This window comes from Tachyglossus aculeatus, chromosome 24 (genome assembly GCF_015852505.1).
Source record: "Tachyglossus aculeatus isolate mTacAcu1 chromosome 24, mTacAcu1.pri, whole genome shotgun sequence".
Taxonomy (NCBI): domain Eukaryota; kingdom Metazoa; phylum Chordata; class Mammalia; order Monotremata; family Tachyglossidae; genus Tachyglossus; species Tachyglossus aculeatus.
Genome location: NC_052089.1, coordinates 17134596 through 17152402, shown reverse-complemented (window position 1 = coordinate 17152402; position 17807 = coordinate 17134596). Strand labels below are relative to the sequence as shown.

General features: G+C 38.8%; 1 protein-coding gene across 1 annotated transcript in view; it reads left to right on the top strand.

The window, feature by feature from the left end:
* The first annotated feature begins 5372 nt into the window (after window positions 1-5372).
* Window positions 5373-17807, top strand: part of CADM2 (cell adhesion molecule 2) — an 861189-nt gene continuing 848754 nt past the window's right edge. Inside the window, exon 1 of the mRNA XM_038766109.1 lies at window positions 5373-5388. The gene's annotated coding sequence lies outside the window, so the exon portion shown is untranslated. The remainder of the gene's footprint in view (window positions 5389-17807) is intronic.

The window sequence follows — 17807 nt, the reverse complement described above, 5'->3', positions numbered from 1 at the left end:
CTCATTCCAAGATGTGATTTAAAGTATAACCAGCATTTAAAAGGAGTGGCTTCCTCTAATTTCTTTAACATTTTTCCTTTCGGAGTCTCCTTATGATTTTCTATTGATCCAGCACCAATTGCTTCTATCTCTAAATACCATTTCCCCACACCTAATGCAAAGAATACCACCTTATTCTTCACCTGCCTGATTCGATTTCCATACATTTCAAAGATTTTCTCATTTTATATCTCAGTTTCTTAGTTAAGAAATGAGTTAATTTCTTAATTTAATAATTTAATTACTTTCTTAGTTCCATCCTCCCCACCCAGTATTTTTGTACTGTTTAGCAAACTAAATCCATGTTCTTATAGCAAGGATTGATGAAATCCCAAAACATGAAAATGTTCTTTTATTTCATCTATGCTGTCAATGGGAATGTGAGCTTAAAATAAAATTGCATAATAAGTTCATGTTGCCTGAAAACTCCACTTAATTACCTGGATGGGTACTTTAAGGTAGTTTCATGTTGGTTTTTCACTTAACACATTCATTAAATTATTAAATGATTAAGTTAATGGAATAGGTCAAACACAAATTAACAGTCCATCCATGGAAATGCAATAAAAACTAACAGTAAAGCAAAGGTTTAAAGGCAAAGTCAAATAAGGAAAATATAACCATGTCTAGGAAAATTGTGTAATTTTAAAGAATATAATTCGAAAAGTTTCTTACTGGCTTACCCATTTCTATTACCATTCCTCAGATTAGACAGAAAAATCTAATCAATAATGCTTTAGTCTACTTGGTCTCCACCACCAAATTCTCACTGCAACTGGAGAAATCTCTGGGACAGTGTCTGCAATTCATCACCCATGAGATAACTAGCAGAAAATAAGTATGCTTCATGGCCTGATTCTCACCTGGATACATAAATGTGGCTACCAGTATTTCAGAAAGCCTTAAGTGAATTAAATAACCAGCCCTGGATTCTTTGGTGGTATTCAACTTAGAAGACAGTCTTAACTTTCCCATTATGATAAATAGAGAAGCTCAGACTCTAGAGATTAGCAGGCTGATTTCTCTCATTCTGTCTCCAAGCAGAACTTGAATCTTGACATATCTTGGATTTTCCTCACTATAGTGTCTCTTCAGTAAGGGTACCTTCTAATTCTGCCCTAAGTATCAGTCAAGCACTGCAGACTACTACTGTTGCCAGGTTTAATAAATTGGGAGAACAGTTTAAAAAGGTAACTAAACCTGAGATTTCAGAGACACACACTATGTGCAAATATTAAAGTGGAATTTGAAGATTTGAGAGGCACTTGGTAAATGTGATCAATAAAAACAACTGGGATGATTCAATCTTAAATACCTCTGTCCCTCTACCCTCCCCTCCAATAAACACGTTTTGTTTTTTCTCCTGGATCATTGCTTAACTGCTTGCTGGTTGCATTCAATTTTGTTAAGAAACTCTACATGCCTTCAGCCCGATAAACCGATGGACCTGTCGCTACACTGGAATATAATTCATCCTTGGAATGGTGAGTTCTGACTTTTTATCCTTGTGGTTGTATAACCAAACCCAAAATTTACCAATTTTGGCAAATTTTGGCAATGTGATCAGAATGGCCATGCTAGTGTATACCCAGGACTATTTAGTAGACCTAGGGGTACTTTTCTGATTTGAAATCAAAGTCAGGCATAAAACCGCTTTAACCTGACATAAAAGCAGCAAGAAAAAGCAGGAAAGATGGAGCACCAAAGCTATCCTGGAAAGGATAATGCAAGAGATGTGGAGAAATAGATGGATTTTACACAATCAAAGGGTTAACAGAGAGCATTGCCGTTTTAGGTCGACTGATTTAATAGCTTGGATTTTAACCTTTACTTTTCCAGTGCCAAATCATGACCAGGTAATGTTCACACTAAAATTTGTCAGCTACCAAGATTAACTCCTACTAGATGAAAAAAAAATAAATTCCCTCAAAATCCTATTCTGGGACAAAAAAGTTTTAAAAAACATCTTGAGTTCTCTGTGGATATTTAAAAAAGTGCACACAGTCAGGAATGCTTACAATTACTTGAGATTCAACACAAATTTAGGTAGTCAAGCTTGCATCTCATTTGTGCATAATCAAAAAAACATTTTTGTAGGTTACATACGAACTTTCAGTTTTCCAAAATATAGCAGTAACATTAGTAAATGCATTTGCCTAAATTGTTTTACTTTTGAGCAGTATGCATAGGAAAAAAGAAAAAAGGAACAAGAGAAACATGAGGCCACTTGAGACTGCATCTTCTATTGCCCTCATAGGTTTATGTAAAATAGGATGTCAATGACTTTCTTGTCCAGGTTCTCCTTTTTTTGATCCTCTGTGCCCTAAATGAGTTAATTACACCACTTGCTTTTTCCTGTTATCTTCTACCCTTCCTCAGGTGCAGCTATCTTGGTCTTCACTCCATCCTCATCAATTATCTCTCCCAACCTCACTGTGTGCAGGAGACATGTTAAACAGCTGTTGTATTTTCCCAAGCACTTAATACAATGCTCTGTTCACATTAAATGCTCAATACCATTGATTTATAATTACAGGTTACAAAAAATAATCTTTTATTTCCTCTTAAAACGTTGGGTAGGATAGTTATTCCAATAAGTACAGTATCTCTGTTTTACTCTAAATGGAGTCAGACAGTAAGTTCCTACACATTGCCGAGTAGCTTAAAAAAAATAAAACTGTTCATGAATGGATCAGGAATCCTGGTATCCAATATTAAAAAATCCAATATTTTAACAGTTATTTTACTAATCAATGTTTCACATTTGTTATTGAACTTGTTTTATAACTCAATGACTAAGATAAAGAATGTGCATGATCCAAGAAAGTGAGTTAAAAAAATTCAAAATTGCTCTTCATTTATGCACAACTATTTACTGTTCTATCAGTATGAATATGATCACTTTAATTCCACTGAAAATATTTGTTGTATTATTTGCTGAAAGCATACCCCTTTTTTAAACCACCTCTCCTTCTGCAATATGGAGCATAACAAGATCAAGAAATCTGCTTAAGCTTATACAGGGAGTCAAAATCTGGAAAACAGCAATTGACCAACAATTTCAATTCTCACCTCAAGGTTAGAGATGCAGCCTTCATGTAAAAAAAAAAAAAAAAAAGACTTACTCTAAATTCCCATACATATTTGAGAAACAGCATCGATAGAGCACAGGCTTGGGAGTCAGAAGGTCCTGGGTTTTAAGTCCCAGTTTTCCACTTGTCTGCTGTGTGACCTAGGGGAAGTCACAACTTATCTGGGCATCAGTTACCTCATCTCTAAAATCTGGATTGAGACTGAGTCCCACATGGGACAGGGACTGTGTCTACCCTGATTTGCTTCTATTCAAATAATACAATGCCTGGCACTACAGAAGTGCTTAAATACCACAATCATTATCCCTCAAGAACTATCTGCAGCTATGACATTACTCCATTTATCGCTCTTTGGTGGGTTTTGAACTCATGTCAATTTGCTAAGCTTTTCTCTTGGCACCCCTCTTAACTGTCTTATCCAAGAACCTTGCTTTTTTTCCCTTTGCTTCATGGACCCTGCTCTGAGGCACTTTTGCTGTGTTCTCAGTGCTTAAATTTCTTAAAGAAAATAACACCCTCATCCTCCCCAAAAGAAACATACTACAAATAACTCAGATATGGCCAAAGTAGTAGCCATCTTAATAACAACACCCTAAAATGATATAGCTTGGGTTCCAGGGAGTCAGATAAAATGTATTTGGAGTTCTCTATCATTATTTGATCCCAATAATGATACTCTCTACCCAAAAATCAGATGGACTATGGAGGTAGTGATATTTTGCTCTGGTAAAAAAATGAGATCAGTCCACATTTCCCTACTCCTCAATAAACTCTAGTGGTTGCCCAGCCACCTCCGCATCAGACAGAAACTCTTCACCATGGGCTTTAAAGCACTCAATCACCTTGCCCCCTACTACCTCACCTTGCTATTCTTCTACTACAACCCAGCCAACATACCTCACTCCTCTAATGCTAGTCTTCTCAATGTATCTCAATCTCATCCATCCCACCACCCTCCTCTCACCCACATCCTGCTTTTGATTTGGAAGACCCTGCCCCCTCATATCCAACAGACAATTACTCTCCCCCTGCCCCCCAAGACCTCATTTAAGGTACATCTCCTCCAAGATGCCTTTCCTAAGTCCTACTTTCTTCTTCCCCCACTCCCTTCTGCTTTGCCCTGACTTGCTTCCTTTATTCATCCCCCCTCCCAACCCCACAACACTCAAATACATATAGATAAATGATTTATCCCCTACCCCTCTAGACTGTAAGATCACAGTAGGCAGGTAATGTGTTTGTTATATTGTACTCTCCCAAGCACTTAGTACTACAATGTTCTGCACACATCAAGTACTCAATAACTACAAGTTGATTGACTGAATAGAACATGTACTCCAACTCAGCAATACTGAAAAAAATATAGATCCTACAGTTTTTTAGCCCTTAGAATCCTCTAGGTTAAAGAGTATGGATAATAGTAATCTGTACAAGGTTCTGTCACCTGCAGTAACCAGTTCTTAAAAAAGTCCCAAATTAGAGTCTCAACTTCCCCCCCTTCCACCATCTCTCAAAATTCAAGTAGATGTGGCAGACAACAACTATACTTATAAGAGAAGATTCAATTAGGAAAGTGAGACAACTACAAATGATTATATCAAACTTTAGTTAGACTGCTTTGCAATTCCCTTAAATCCATTTGACAGAATAAACCAAAGCAAATATAAAAAGTCATTTTAAAATGACTTAACATACATTTAAGTCACATAAAATTCACTTGAAACGTCTTTGCAAGCTTTGCAACATAATCAACAGGTTGAAACTTGGCAGATACTGCTATTTGGTTTTACAAGTTCCCTGAAAGCAATGATAATGCACATACGTTAACCAAGAAGTGTTCCTGCAATGCTTTTCATCTGCAATTACCCAAACACTTGATAAATCCCACTACAGTATAGAACCTAGAATTCTACACTTACCTTTGTTCCACTCTGGTAGCCAAGATGCTGCATCTGGGACGGAAAGAAGCTATGCTTTCCTCACAGCTATTTGACTCCAAGCAGCCAGGTGGCTGAATTATCTGTATTAGTGCTGATGACTCAGCCCCTGACTAAACCTGCAGGTGGTACTCAACTCCGATTGGCTGCTGAGTAAATGTATTTGCCCAATGATGAGAGAACGCGTCACTTCAACGGCTTGTAAATGTGGAAGGAGAATTAACATGCTTCCTCCTGATTGCAAGAAAATGCATCGTTGCAACCCTGAACAACGTCTCTCCTATCTCAGTCACTGAGAAAACAATCCAGACCCTCAATGGGTAAGTTATTCTTTGTGCTTGTGAAATATTTTCAGAAGCATTAGGTTTTTTCATATTTCTTACCTAACTTAAGTTAAAACTCCTTAAGTAATCACCAGTAGTTGGCCAGTATGTGACAATGGGAGGTAAAGATCCCTGACCTGATGAAAGGGGGCTTACCTCTAGACTAGCAGTTTCTGAAGTCATATTGCTGCCATTACCTCATTGTTTTTCTAACTTCCTGAAATCTTTCTCTTTATTTAGCCAAGGGTCTGGCTCGAATTCTTAACCTAGTTTCAGCTGTTGGCTTTTTACAGGACTATTGACAGGTCATTGTTGTTACTGGGTTCATATATCTCTAAATCTATGTGCTGATGCCCATCACCATCCTGTTAGGAACCCATTCTTCAAACTATGCTAAATTAGGTTGTTGTGGCAAACAGGTGAACTTAACTGAGAGAAACACTGACTAAACGGCGCTTTAGCTTTGTTGTTTGCATTTCTCAAATACTTAATGAAAAGTCTTATTATTTAAGCTTTTTCCACAAACTGCTGTAATTTCTGGCATGCTGTGAACAAGAAGTATCCAAGTCTTTTTATAATAATGATGGCATTTATTAAGCATTTATTATGTGCAAAGTACTGTTCTAAGCGCTGTCGAGGTTACAAGGTGATCCGGTTGTCTCATGGGGGGCTCGCAGTCTTCATCCCCATTTTACAGATGAGGTAACTGAGGCCCAGAGAAGGTAAGTGACTTGCCCAAAGTCACACAGCTGACAATTGGCGGAGCTGGGATTTTAACCCATGAACTCTGACTCCAAAGCCCGTGCTCTTTTCACTGAGCCACACTGCTTCTCTTCAAGCTTCTCTTCACACTTCTTCTTTTTATTAATAGAAACAAGACACAGTTGCTTTGCAACCTCAATCATTCTATGAATTAGATATTTGAGTCCATGTATCATTCAAAACCTAACTCCAAAAGTTTACTTTTTAGGTAGTTGAAATAAATATTTTCAGTAAAGATAGCTTTCTGAATTAGCTAATGCTGATATTGCTTGCTCTTTGTAATGGTGTCTGTCTAAGGGTTTATGAACTTTTTACTTAATGCTTATAGAAATTGAGGGAGGAAGCCTATTATGTTTGATTTTTTTTAATATTCTTTTGAGATCTCTTGATTAAGCTACTATACCAAAGAAAAATACCTTAATGGTAAGCTTTTGTTGATGCAATGATATTGTATTTATGAAGATGTTGACTACCCCTAAAGAAACCAATTTAGCACAGTTTATTTTGATTTTGCTTGCTTAGTTCTTAATAGTTGACACCAAAATGTGCATAGACTATTACTTCTTTGCTTTTGAGTTTTAGGGTCTGATCACTCATTTTCTTCCTAGATGTTTTTTTTTATAAATATATTTTAAATAATTATCTTTGAACCATATATCATTATGAAATCCCACTTGGATTTATACATTTCTTAAGTCTTTTGAAGTGAAGTAGCAGTAACCGATGACGAAAGACTATGTGTAGCTTCATTCACCGTGTAGGGGAAATTCTCAGAAATATGTTTAGATTGTAATTGAAATCACTGATTGACAAATTCAACCGTCCACCCCCTTTCAAATGTGTGGCTTTCACACAGCTCCTAAGGAGCACACTGTGAATTTACTACTCTCTGCATTGCTACTCACTGGAATCCACTTTACTCTTGCAGTTACAAGACACTCTCTTTTCATATTTTATGCCCCTAGCTTATTAGCTATGTGCTTACTTTTACAAGCTGTTTTTCTAGCCTTGCTCTCAAACTTTCCTAGAATTTCTAAATTAGATTGTCTTCATTTTTGATGTTGACTGATCACTCTCCTTCCTCTCTTGAATTTTGCGTCATCAGCAAATGCTGCCACCTTCCCAAAATGGCTTTTGGCAAGGAAACAAAATCGTCTATCATGCTGCTGGGTATTCCCATTTAAGTTCCAATTGAAATTGTTTTCTCTCCCCTCTTCCCCCCCCACCATGTATGTATGTGTATCCATATACCTGTGTATTTCATTAGCTGACTTGTGTTAACATTTAGACAAGCATGAGGGCAAATATATAAAAATCTCGTTGAAATCTTCATTGTGTTTTGGTTCTCTATTTGGTACTCTTCTTATTCAAAACTACCATTCTCTGCCCTAATTCATCTCCAAGCCTATAAGCACATATTCTCTAGGAGATTCTTTCATATGTCTCATTCTGTGACCTTATAGGTTTGCATTTACTGGAATATACCAACTTCCATTGTTGATATGTATCACATATCACTTCTGACTTTTTTTAAAAAAAGATAAATTGGGAGAGTCTGATGACCTCGTTGTGAATTTATACTCTGTTCGATCATATTACCATGGGTTGTGAGCAGAAAGTTTGAGAAAACATCAGAACTGTTGGAGTTCTCATCTTGTGACTTACCCAGTCATGTGTTTTTCTAGCTTGGGGTAAAATATCTATTTTCTCTGAGCCAAATTCTGATACATCCCCACAGAGATTATCTCTACCTTCTCTGAGCTGGTGTTAGTGAGAAGCCTCTTGGCACAGTATTTCATTCATTCAATCGTATTTATTGAGAGCTTCCTGTGTGCAGAGCACTGTACTAAGCGCTTGGGAAGTACAAGTTGGCAACATATAGAGACAGTCCCTACCTAACAGCGGGCTCACAGTCTAGAAGGAGAAGACAGACAACAAAATAAAATGTATTAACAAAATAAAATAAATAGAATAGTATATATGTACAAGTAAATAGGGTAATAAATCTGTACAAACTTATATACAGGTGATGTGGGGAGGGGAAGGAGGTAGGGCAGGGGGATGGGGAGGGGGAGAGGAATGGGGGGCTCAGTCTGGGAAGGCCTTCTGGAGGAGGTGAGCTCTCAGTAGGGCTTTGAAGGGAGGAAGAGAGCTAGCTTGGCGGATGTGTGGAGGGAGGGCATTCCAGGCCAGGGGGAGGATGTGGGCTGGGGGTCGATGGCGGGACAAGCGAGAACGAGGCACAGTGAAGAGGTTAGCGGCAGAGGGGCAGAGGGTGCGGGCTGGGCTGTAGAAGGAAAGAAGGGAGGTGAGGTAGGAAGGGGTGAGGTGATGGAGAGCCTTGAAGCTGAGAGTGAAGAGTTTTTGCCTGATGCATAAGTTGATTGGTAGCCACTGGAGATTTTTGAGGAGGTGAGTAACATGCCCAGAGCATTTCTGCCCAAAGATGATCTAGGCAGCACCCTGAAGTATAGATTGAAGTGGGGAGAGACAGGAGGATGGGAGATCAGAGAGGAGGCTGATGCAGTAATCTAGTCGGGATAGGATGAGAGATTGAACCAGTAGGGTAGCAGTTTGGATGGAGAGGAAAGGGCGGGTCTTGGCGATGTCGCGGAGGTGAGAGTGGCAGTTTTTGGTGACGGATTGGATGTGAGGGGAGAACGAGAGAGTAGAGGCGAGGATGACACCAAGGTTGCGGGCTTGTGAGACGGGAAGGATGGTAGTTGCTAGCAGGACCTAATTCTCAACTCGAGGGAATGCTTACTCATCCCACAACCAAAATTATCTGGATGCCCAGATATAGAGTAATCCCAGAAACAGACTAGTCCAAGGATTCTATGCTCATACAGAGCAATGTATGTAAACTGGAATGCTAGAACCTCACTCTGGGGTTTCTAAAGAGCTCTGCTGAGGTGTGGAGAAAGATTTGAATTCAGCCTCTGTAGCACAGTTCTCTCATTTGTAAAATTGGAATCAGAATACTTACCTGTCTCTCTGGGGTGCTGTAAAAATTAATTAGAATGTTATAGTTCTTTAAGATTCTTGAATGGAAGTGCTTTACAAAGGCAAATTATAATCATTATTCTTAATGATAGTATTGATAATATGACAACTTTCTGCCCATTTTGGGGTTTAGGGTGGCAGATGACTAATTTGTAACTTTTAAATAAAATGAGAATACAAAAAATAAGGAAAGCACAGTTGTCTTGGAGAAAGTGATAGGAATTATACAACCTTTATAATTCAATTAAAGAACCTGTTTGAATCAGGAATGGAATAAAGCTAATACCTTCAGAAATACTTGGAAGGATATGTGTGTTCTAAGGCTCTCATCCTAAATTCAGACACTAGTATGTTCTAAGACTATGAAATTGAGCAAGATTTGTCATAGAACTGGGTACTAAAAGATGGCATTCATTGATCTAAAAATTATCATTAAAGAATAGGTATAATATCCAGAGTACCAATACTTAGCCTCTTTGGTGTTTCTGTGCCTTTGTTTCAAATTTTTGTTGTTGGTTCAACTGCTGGATTATATAGATCCACTGACTTTCCTCACTCAGTACTTGATTAGTACAGTACTTTGCGTACACTAGGTACTCAAAACTACTGATTGATTAATCCTCAAGGAAGGATTACTATTTAAATGGCTTAGAAACACAGGATCTGGACAATGATATTTTAGCTAAAATAGTTTTCAAATGCTGTTTTTAATTGTCTTTGCCTTGCATTTATTTGAAAGTTTTATTTTTAATGTGAATTATTTTATAATAATAATAATATGCCCACTATGTGCTTAGCACTGGAGTGCTAAGAGAATCAGGTACCATAGAGAAGCAGCTTGGCTCAGTGGAAAGAGCACAGACTTGAGAGTCAGAGGTCATGGGTTCAAATCTAGACTCCACAACTTGTTAGCTGTGTAACTTTGGGCAAGTCGCTTAATTCCCTCATCTCTAAAATGGGGATTAAGACTCTGAGCCCCACGTGGGACAACCTGATCACCTTGTATCCTCCCCCATGCTTAGAACATGCTTAACAAATGCCGTTATTTTATGGAGCTCCCAATCTAAGTAGGAGGGAGCATAGTATTGCATCGTCATTTTACAGATGAGGGAATTGAGGCACAGAGAAAGTAAATGACTTGCCCAAGGTCACACAGTGGACAAGTGGCAGGGCTGGGATTAGTAAAGAAACCAGTGAAAGAGCATAATTGTTTCATTGCAACTTACTAAATTTGGGGAGGAAAAAAAGAATAACTTACCAAACATATTAAAGACAACAAGTTATAGCAAGGTCATGTCTAAAAGAGAAACAGCTTCTTGAATCAAATTAAATGGACAGTAGTGAAGAGTACTAATAATAATAATAATGACATTTATTAAGTGCTTACTCTGTGCAAAGCACTGTTTTAAGCGCTGGGGAGGTTACAAAGTGATCAGGTTGTCCCATGGGGGGCTCACAGTCTTAATCCCCATTTTACAGATGAGGTAATTGAGGCACAGAGAAGTGAAGTGACTTGCCCAAAGTCACACAGTTGACAAGTGGTGGAATCAGGATTTGAACTCATGACCTCTGACTCCAAAGCCCATGCTCTTTCCAATGAGCCACCTTGCTTCTCTAAAGACCCTTAATAACTTGGACTTTTAAGGAAGAAAATCACTTCTTGAACAGATCTAATTTTTGACCCTCCCTCCTAAGAACTCTTGCTCATTCTTTCTTCAATTTTGAATTTCTTTCCCCTCAGTATGACAAACCACTGTTCTCCCCACCTCTAATCCATTCTAAAATCCTAACTTCCCAATTATTTAAACTATCACATCAGACATAAACTCACACTTAGCATTTGTATGTGTTTTTTCTGTCCTCAAAACACACACATGTATAAATATGTAATTATATTATGTATAAATCATTTTCATCTTTATCCTCCTTGAAGGCTGAAAATGTGTCTTGATACTGTTTTATGTTCCCAAGTATTTACTACCTAGTACTAGTTATTCAATAAATACAATTTTTGATTGACATATATTCATATACATATATGTATAACAAACTATATAAACTAGACTAAACTGCTGCAAAACAATTGTCAATGAACTGATCAATTGTCAATGACCCCCCCCCCCCCCCCGACCCCTCAACTCCTTCCTCCAGCAAGAGTGGGGACGCTCAGTGTGGTGCTCTGCCCGTGGTAGACTGTAAACTCCTTGAGGACAAGGATCGTGTCTATCAACTCTATTGGGTTCTCCCAGGTGCTCAGTACAGTGATCTGCTCACTGTAGATGATACACTCTTTGAGGGCAATGATCATGTCAACTCCTTTTATTGTCCTCTCCCAAGCACTTAGTGCTGTGTTCTGCGCACATTAGGCTCTAAGCTCCTGGAGGGCAGGGATGGTGTCTACAAACTCTGTTGTACTCAGCCAAGTGCTCAGTTCAGTGCTTTATGCACAACAGACTGTAAGCTCACTGTGGGCAGATATTGTTACTGCCAACTGTTTTGTACTCTTCCAAGTGTTAGGACAGTGCTCCATATAGTGAAAGTGCAAAATAAATACCACTGATCATCATCATCAATCGTATTTATTGAGTGCTTACTGTGTGTAGAGCACTGTACTAAGCGCTTGGGAGGTACAAGTTGGCAACATATAGAGACAGTCCCTATCCAACAGTGGGCTCACAGTCTAAAAGGGGGAGAGAGAGAACAAAACCAAACATACTAACAAAATAAAATAGAATAGATATGTACAAGTAAAATAAATAGAGTAACAAATATGTACAAACATATATACATATATACAGGTGCTGTGGGGAAGGGAAGGAGGTAAGATGAAGTAAGATCACTGATAGTGCTCTGCACATAGTAAGCGCTCAATAAATACGATTGATGATGATTGACTGAAGTGTGTTTTTTGGCATCCAAGATAGGGGCCTTGGGACTCCTGTTTGTCCCAAATGCTTAGTACAGTGCTGTGCACATAGCAAGTGTTCAGTAAACATGATCGGTTCATTCTGAGATATTGACCACATCTTTCCCCTGGCCTTCGCTGAAGTTGGCATCCAGACGGTCCAGTGAGATAAATCCGGTAGAGAAGCAGCATGGCCTGGTGGATAGAGCTTGGGCCTGAGAGACAGAAGGACCTGGGTTCCAATCCCACTTCTGCCACTTGTCTGCTGGCTCACCTTGGGCATGTCACTTCACTTTTTCCTCTCCTCCTCCCCATCCCCCCGCCGACCTCCTTCCCCTCCCCACAGCACCTGTATATATGTTTGTAAAGATTTATTAGTCTATTTTACTTGTACGTATTTACTATTCTATTTATTTTGTTAATGATGTGCATTTAGCTTTAGTTCTATTTGTTCTGACGACTTGACACCTGTCCACATGTTTTGTTCTCTGTCTCCCCCTTCTAGACTGTGAGCCCATTGTTGGGTAAGGACAGTCTCTATATGTTGCCAATTTGTACTTCCCAAGCGCTTAGTACAGTGCTCTGCACACAGTAAGCGCTCAATTAATACAAGTGAATGAATGAATGATAACATATCTACAACATTTCTCTGCCCACAGTAAATCTCCATAAATACTACTGATGTTGACAAGTCTCTGGGTCACACTGCCCTTTTGTCCTTTTCCTACCTTCTCCTCCTGCCCCTTATCCCATTTTTCTGAAAAGCCAAGATCATTTTAAGTCTGGTAAAACTGCAGGAAGCCTTGATTGAATTATGCATAGCTAAGGTTTGAATCTATTCCATTAACTAGCAATTGACAAACCAGTCTGACTAGAGTAATGAACGAATAGCTTTAGCATTTCAAAATCATTGAGGGGGATCTCTTGCAGAAGATTGGAGTCTTGGAATGATACCTAGGTACATCATAAACTTAGAACTGTTTTCAGAAGCAATTTATTTAAAAGAAAGAGGTGAAAAAAACTTCTGATCCTCAGCCATTGCACCCACTACAGATGGACAAAAATTGGAGAACTAAAAGAGAAAAATGAAAGCTTGTGAAGATCAAAGGGGAGTAGCTTGTTTCTTGCCAAGACAAAATACATAACGGGTAAGTGCCACCCTAGGATAAAAGAGCCAGAAGGATGTAAAGATAATAGCATAAATTTTTCCTTTAGGAAGATGGAACTCTTTGCAGGAATTTTGCTTGGAATTGCATGAAACTATTTGAAGGAATAACTTTTCCCAGTGTGCACAACTTCTAAGGTGGCTTTAAAAAAAATTGTATGTAAGTGCTTACTATGTGCCAGGCATTGTATCAAGCACTAGAGTAGGTACAAGATAATAGGGTTGGATGTAATAATAATAATAATAATAATAATAATAATAATAATGGCATTTATTAAGAGTTTACTATGTGCAAAGCACTGTTCTAAGCGCTGGAGAGGTTACAAGGTGATCAGGTTGTCCCATGTGGGGCTCACAGTCTTAATCCCCATTTTACAGATGAGGGAAATGAGGCACAGAGAAGTTAAGTGACTTGCCCAAAGTCACACAGCTGACAAGTGGCGGAGCTGGGATTTGAACTCATGACCTCTGACTCCAAAGCCCGAGCTTTTTCCACTGTGCCACGCTGCTCCCCTCCATAGTCCCTGTCCCACACAGGGACCCACAGTCTTAATCCCCATTTCACAGATGAGGTAACTGAGGCACAGAGAGGTTGTGACTTGCCCAAGGTCACACAGCAGACAAGTGATAGAGACAGAATTGAAATCTGTCTAGCCTGTGCTCTTTCCACGTTGTTTGCTTCATTGCCTATTATGCCTAATATTATTAGTGTCTCTATAATCTTGTCCTGAAATTTACCATACAAATGAGGGAAGATGGGAATCTTCATATTTCACTGATGTCTATTTAGCCAGAGACAGTTTTCTGTGTGGCTAAGGTAACAGGACTTCGAACCAAATTTATCTTGCAATTTCATAGAGATGGAACCTCAATTTTTTTAAATAAGAAATTGGGCTCTAAAGACTGTACCAATCCATAAAAATATCCTGAGTTGTACAATCTGTAATTTTCCATTTGCTCTATTTGTAGTACATACAAGGCTTCAATGAAGATGGATTTTGTGGTTCATTATACTAATGTTATTTCTCACAAACTGATTCATATATTCTGTTCCCTGATAGTCATATCACAAATAGGTAGTGCTGAATACCATAATTACTGTCTTAAAAAAGCTTATTTATTAATTCATGTAAACCTCTCTGCAGCTCAAAAACACTAATGTTTTTCCCTTTAGTTCTCAATGTTAAGGGTTTTATATGCTGCTCTTCATCTGCTCATGCAAAGTCCATTGATGGTAAATTGAAGCTCTAATAGGAGTTCTTTTCTGGACTGGATAGTACATATTTCCCTAAACCTATTAATGATACATAAATCATTTCTGTATTCTCAGTAAACTTTGGGCTTGTCTAAACTTTTTGATGGCTAAATGTTGTTAAAGTCATTCCACTGCTTAAGAAAATCTATGAATACTGAGTATTGAGGTCAGTGTCAAAGAATACACCATTATTGCTTGGAATCAGTGTTACATATGTGGAAGTGATTTCCCCTTGGGACCCTCCAAGACCTAACAGGATTCTGTTTTTATTTTTTTTTTCTCTTTTCAAATTTAGGAACAATCAATAGTATTTCTTGAGGAGCTACCATGCAGAGTACTATACTGCTATGGTATTGAAGCAGCGTGGCTCAGTGGAAAGAGCATGGGCTTTGGAGTCAGAGGTCGTGGGTTCAAATACCTGCTCCGCCAATTGTCAGCTGTGTGACTTTTGGCAAGACACTTAACTTCTCTGTGCCTGTTACCTCATCTGTAAAATTGGGATTAAGACTTTGAGCCCCACATGGGACAACCTGATCACTTGTAACCTCCCCAGGGCTTAGAACAGTGCTTTGCACATAGTAAGCACTTAATAAATACCATAATTATATTTACTGGGAGAGTACAATATAATTAATAGGCCCGATTCCTCCTCTCAGCGATTTCGATCCAGCAGAAAGACAGACACTAAAATAAATGGCTTCAAGGAATTAGAATTTGAAGAATTCATAGGAATGAAAATTATATACATAGTTTTTATTTTACTATGATCTTAAATCCTGATACTGCTGTAGGTAAACTCTTGGTTTTGTGTTGAGCAGGTCAGGGCTCTTTGCATGTGTAAACTGAATAGTAAGTATTGTAAAAGTTTGAAGTGCATAAACTGAACAAAATGAGACATGTCTGAATTTGTTTCCCTTAACATAACTTTTTTTTCCATAAATATCTGGTGGGTGCCAGTATAATTATTCCATTAACCTATTTTGCCCTCCTCTAAGTAGGATGAGTATACATGTAGAAAACATCAAAATTGCCCACTGCTGGAGGCATAAATCTAGGCTAGATAGACCAATAAATTTATTTGGCATGTCAAATTATATTATTTTAGATTACTGAATCACAAATGAAGGGTCATTGTTATAAATATCCGTAACATTTCATAAACAGAAATGAGCTTGACTTTTTTAAAAATATCAGTTTGGGGACTTGGTAGAGTAAATTTGGCAGGATAAGACTGATTGCAAAGGGTGCAGATTTGCTGTTTAACTTGAGGGCAGGGAGCTCAATTTTATTTCTGCAGAATATTTATATGCTTAATACAGTGCTCTGCTCTAATCTGAGTCAGTGTTCAGTAGTTTCTGTTGAAAATAATGATGATGAATAGCTCCTGTATCAGTAGGCCCAGAAGCAACTCAATTCTCCCCTTTTGCCTTGAGGGATGCCATAATGCGACCTCCAGAACCATGAGGAAAAGGCTTTGACTATTTTGGGTCTTCTCCCCTAACCACACCTGTAATTGCACTACTCAAGCTCCACTTTCTTACCAGAATGAAGCATGGTAAAGGAGAAATAAAGCCTTTATACATATTGGCACATTAGAGATTTTCTGTATTCTGAGATGAGGTGAGATGGAAGAGGAAGAAGGGCTGATCTGAGCAAGTTTGTCGACCAGCACTGGTTTAAACATTTGTCGTCCCATTCCTGTCACATTTCACCATCCCTCCTCCTAGATTATGAGCTTCTTGTGGGCACAGAATATTTTTAATTATTCTTATTCATTCCCAAGCATCTATTACCGGGTTGGATGCATTACAGCTGTTCAACAAATCCTTTTGATAAAGATAACTAAGGTTTTTAAGTGTTCCTTATCTGCCAAGGCCTGTACTAAGTGTTGGCAAAGGTATGATTCAATCAGTTCAGTCTCAGTTTCTGTCCCAGTGCAAGGCTTACAGTCTAAAGGGGAAGGAGAACAGATTTTAAATCTGCACTTTACAGTGAAGAAGCTGAAGCTAAGTGACTTGCCCAGGGTCACACAGCAGGCTGATGGCAGATCCAGGATTAGAGCTCAGGTCCTGATTCCAAGGCCTGTTCTCTTTTCACTAGGCCACAATGCTCCTGTAATGATGACACTCATTCACTATACATCCAAAGATCCTGCTTGACAAGTACACATTACTCCCATCTAATTGCACTCATGGCCTAATAGAATGCACAGAGGCCTGTGAGTCAGACTACCTGAATTCTATTTCCAGGTCTTCCCTTTGCCTGATGTATGGATTTGGGCACTTAATGTGTCTGTGCCTTGGTTTCCTCGTCTGTAAAATGGGGAGGCCCTCTCAGGATTGCACCTGGAAAGTTTTCCTTACTCTACCAATCTCAGCTACTGGCAGGGAAAGTCAAGCAGAGGCATGTCCATTCCATTCCTAGCTTGGGCAGTGGCTAACTAGTGGAAGGCAATCTACTACGAGTCAAAACTCACCTGTGCTGGGCAGCAGGAACATGGGAGAGAGTCAAGGTAGAGACTCAAGTTTACTGCATGGAAGAAGGCAATGATAAACCACTTCCATGTTTTTACCAAGAAAAAGTCTATGGATATGTTTCTGGAACGATTGCAGGTGGAGGTGGGGCATTCTGGGAGAGATGTTTCCATGGAGCCGCTATGGGTCAGAGATGACTCGACAGCATCAGACAAGACAAAAATGGGGAGGCAGTGCCTGTTTTCCCTCCTAGTTAACCTGTAAGCCCCATGTGGAACAGCACTATGTCCACTTTAAACTGTACATACCCCAGTGCTTAATACAGTTCTTGGTATAGAAAGTACAGTTAAATGTTACTATTATTATTATTATGTTAATTATGCACTGCAACCAAAAACAAGTTTTTTCTAGGGTTGAAATCCTCACAAATGTGAAGTTCAGTCATAAAAAGTTGGGGAGCATTTTAGTATGACGGCCTCATTTATGTAAAATAATATAGGAGATAATTCTTCCTGTTGAAGAGCTAGTGCATAAAATTGACCAAATTCACATTTAATGTACATTGTAGGGGGTCTCAATGTAGCTGAACCATTATAGGATAACTCTCTCCAGGGGTAGAATTTAGCATTCAGGATCATATCCAGAATAGGTGTCTAATGAATCTGGTTGACTAGGGAAAAACTACAAAAGAAAACATATATACACCAAAAAACCCCCCCAAAAAAACACTAGAGAGAAGGTTGCCACCGTTCTCTGGAGCCCCTTAGTCCTCTCTGGAAAAATAAAAATGAACTACAAATAGGGAAACGTAATCTCAGATAAAAAGGTTGCAGTTTAGAAATAATCTTTTCC